General features: G+C 46.6%; 1 pseudogene; it reads left to right on the forward strand.

Annotated features, from left to right (window-relative positions):
* The first annotated feature begins 238 nt into the window (after positions 1–238).
* LOC118846858 lies at positions 239–1,007 on the forward strand (annotated as a pseudogene).
* Positions 1,008–3,197: the final 2,190 nt, after the last annotated feature.

Below are 3,197 nucleotides of genomic sequence, written 5' to 3' on the forward strand. Positions count from 1 at the left end.
CTTGTGTGGACTATTGAAAAAGTCTTCTAATTGCTCTCTCTGCCTTAAGTCTTCCTCTACTCGAATCTATTCCCTACTCGGTTGCCACAGTGATTTTCCTAAAGTGTAAGTTTGATCATACCACTCGCCTGAGCAATGTACTCCAGCGGCTCCCTATTACTGCTAGTATCAATATAAAGATAAGAAATATAAAGATAAAGTAAGTGCTTAATATATGCTTATTGACTGACTACGCTAAATGGAATTTAAAGTAGTTAGTTACATATTGGCCTTTACCATTACAAAAAGAAAGGATTCAGAAGCCATCAAGGACTTTGACTGCTGCTGCCTGTCACTGCGGCCCTGCCGTGATCCCATCGTGACCGCCGAAGGCTTCCTGTACGAGCGCTCCGCGATCCTCCAGTATGTCCAGCACCAGAAGCGGGAGATGGCCCGGCAGGCCAAGGCCTACGAGCAGAGCGGGGCCCAGCAGGGGCGGGGCCAACTGGGCCGCGCGGCCACCCGGGACCGGCTCCGGGGCTTCTTGGAGGAGTTGGCCATCGTGAGCCGGTCCCTCGACCCCTTCGCCCCGCGAACAGGGGCCGAGGGCTGACACCCGGAGAAGGCAGAGATGCTCCCCAGTTTCTGGATCCCACCCCTGACCCCCGAAGCCAAGGCCGCCAAGCTAGAGAAGCCGTCGCGGGTCGTGAGGTGCCGATGTCTGTGAAATCCTTGCTCCTGTCGGACCTCATGGCTATAAACCACGCCCGCGGACCGCCCGGCGGGGCTGGTCACCCGGAGGAAGCGCTACATGTGCGCGGTCACCGGGCATGGCGTGCGCAGTCCTGCGGCCGACAGGTGCCGTGGAGTGTGTGGAGCATCTGATCCGCAGGGACATGGTGGATCCCGTCAGCGGGGCCCCACTGACAGACAAGGACATCATTCTGCTCCAGAGGGGCGGCACTGCCTTTGCAGCTTCCAAGGTGCAACTGGAGGCAAAGAAGGCTCTCCCTGCAATGCAGGCCTGAAGGGGCGCGGTGGGGGATGAGGAGCATGGGGGCTAAACCTGGAGAGAGGCAATGATAATAAATATATTGGCCTCTGAATTTAAAAAAAAAAAACGGGGGTGGTGCTGCTAGGTGGCTCAGTGAGTAGAGCACCGGCCCTGGAGTCAGGGGTACCTGAATTCAAATCCAGCTTTAGACACTTGACACATTTACTAGCTGTGTGACCTTGGGCAAGTCACTTAACCCCAAATGCCCTGCCTTCCCCCCTGCAAAATAAAATAAAATAAAATAAAATAAAAATGGAGACCCTGCTTGGGATTTTGGCTATATGGTAGGGTCAAATATCTCCATTGACTGGCTTTCAAAAAGAGTTGATTTGATCAGACTCTTGAGATCTGAAATGTGCGATGGAATTCAGGAGTATAAAATGAAACAGCCTTAAATAAGCTTCATCTCCTACTAGAAACCCATCACCCAAGAATTCTTATTATTCACCAGGCAGTGGTGGTCTAATATGGTCCAAGAGGTTCTGCTCCTGCAGAACATGGCCATCTCCAGAACTAGGGGGAGAGTGGCACTCTGGGAAGCTGTGCCAATGCAGAGGCTTTATTACCCTGGGACCAAAGTCCTTTTAGGTCTCTATGCTCATCCCTCTCTGTTATGCTCTAAACCCTGTCTGCCCTTTTTAATATACCTAAGCCTCAAGTGTACTGCCAAGTCTGCAGTAGCCTGAGCCAACCAAATTACCCCAGACCTCAGTCAATCAATGAAAATAATTGTCACTATCAAGAACGTGGAATCAGATCTCTAAACAAAGTTTCCATACTTAGACTGTTAGCATAGTCTTTAACCATTTATAGTATGATGGAAAGAGTTCTGATTTTAGAGTTATTTTTGGACCTATGGTCCAAATATGGTTTTGTCTCCCTCCCTATGTGACCTTGGGCCAGGCAATCACTGGGTGCCTTAATATCCTCAGTTGTCAAGGGGTGGGTGCAGATGTTGGTGGGTGGGTGGAGATTGGGTTAAATAACCTCTAAGGTCCTTTTCTAGCTCTAAATCAATGATCCTAGTTAAATATGGAAGCTATGTAGTTTCTTATAATACATTCTACAAAGTTTAATAAATGGATTGTTAGAAATATCTTTTTAATAACAAGTGAACATTGCTATCTGGAGTAAAACTCTTTTCAAAAAAACAATTTATAGAAAGCAAAGACTTGAGAAGTAGAAGGAAACTTTGCGTATATGTAGTCCAAAACTTAGGCTCAGAAAAGGTGACTTCCCTAAGGTCATACAGGAAGTTAACAGTAGTTTAGGCTTTAAAACTGGAAGAAATTTTAAAAATCATTTAGTCTGAATCCTGCATTTTGTAGATGAGGGAGCAGAGACACAGAAAGCTGAAGCAACTTGCTCAGAGTTCTGCGGGTAGAAAATGGCAGAGCTAGGATTTGAACTAATGCCCTTGGATATGGTCTTTTCATTTTGTAATGCTGCTTCTCCAGATCCCTAAATGCCTTGAAAACACATCCTTCCATGAAGACTTTGAAGCCAGGAAACTCATTAACTCTCAAATCAGACACTAAGAACGTTAAATTTGGTAAAGCTGCACATAATGGGATCATCTTTATAGAGCTGGGTGGCACAGCGCATGGAGTGCTAGACCTGGAGACAGGAAGAGCTGAGTACAAATCTGCCCTAGGTCCTGGACAAGTCACTGGTACCTACCTTCCAGGAAAGCTGTGAGGATCAAATGAGATAATATATATTAAGTGCTTCGCAAACCTTAAAGCACTATATAAATACTATTATTGTTTGTCTAGGAAATTGGCTATTGATCATCTGTGTAACATCAATGTAATAGAGAAGTTGGGAGGAATCATTGTCTCCTTTGGCCATAGTCTGACTCATTAAGACTGAGCCAAGAGTGGAGATCAGGACATGTTCTATGACAGCCATAGGGTAGGGAAGACACAGCTATTGAGCCAAAGGTTGCGTAGTGGTGGCTGATACCAGTAGCATGCCATCTCACAACGCTACTTCCCAGGATGGTCAGGCAGGGCTAAGATTAAGCTGTGTTAGCCAATTGAAGGTAGAGAATAGGAAAGCAGGGGTGGTTGTGATATGGTTGGCAGAATGGGATGGGTGATAGAGAGGAAAAGAGTCATTTGGTCAATAAACATAAGTGCCTACTATATGCCTTGCACTATGC

The sequence above is a fragment of the Trichosurus vulpecula genome, chromosome 4 (assembly GCF_011100635.1).
Source record: "Trichosurus vulpecula isolate mTriVul1 chromosome 4, mTriVul1.pri, whole genome shotgun sequence".
Classification (NCBI taxonomy): Eukaryota; Metazoa; Chordata; class Mammalia; order Diprotodontia; family Phalangeridae; genus Trichosurus; species Trichosurus vulpecula.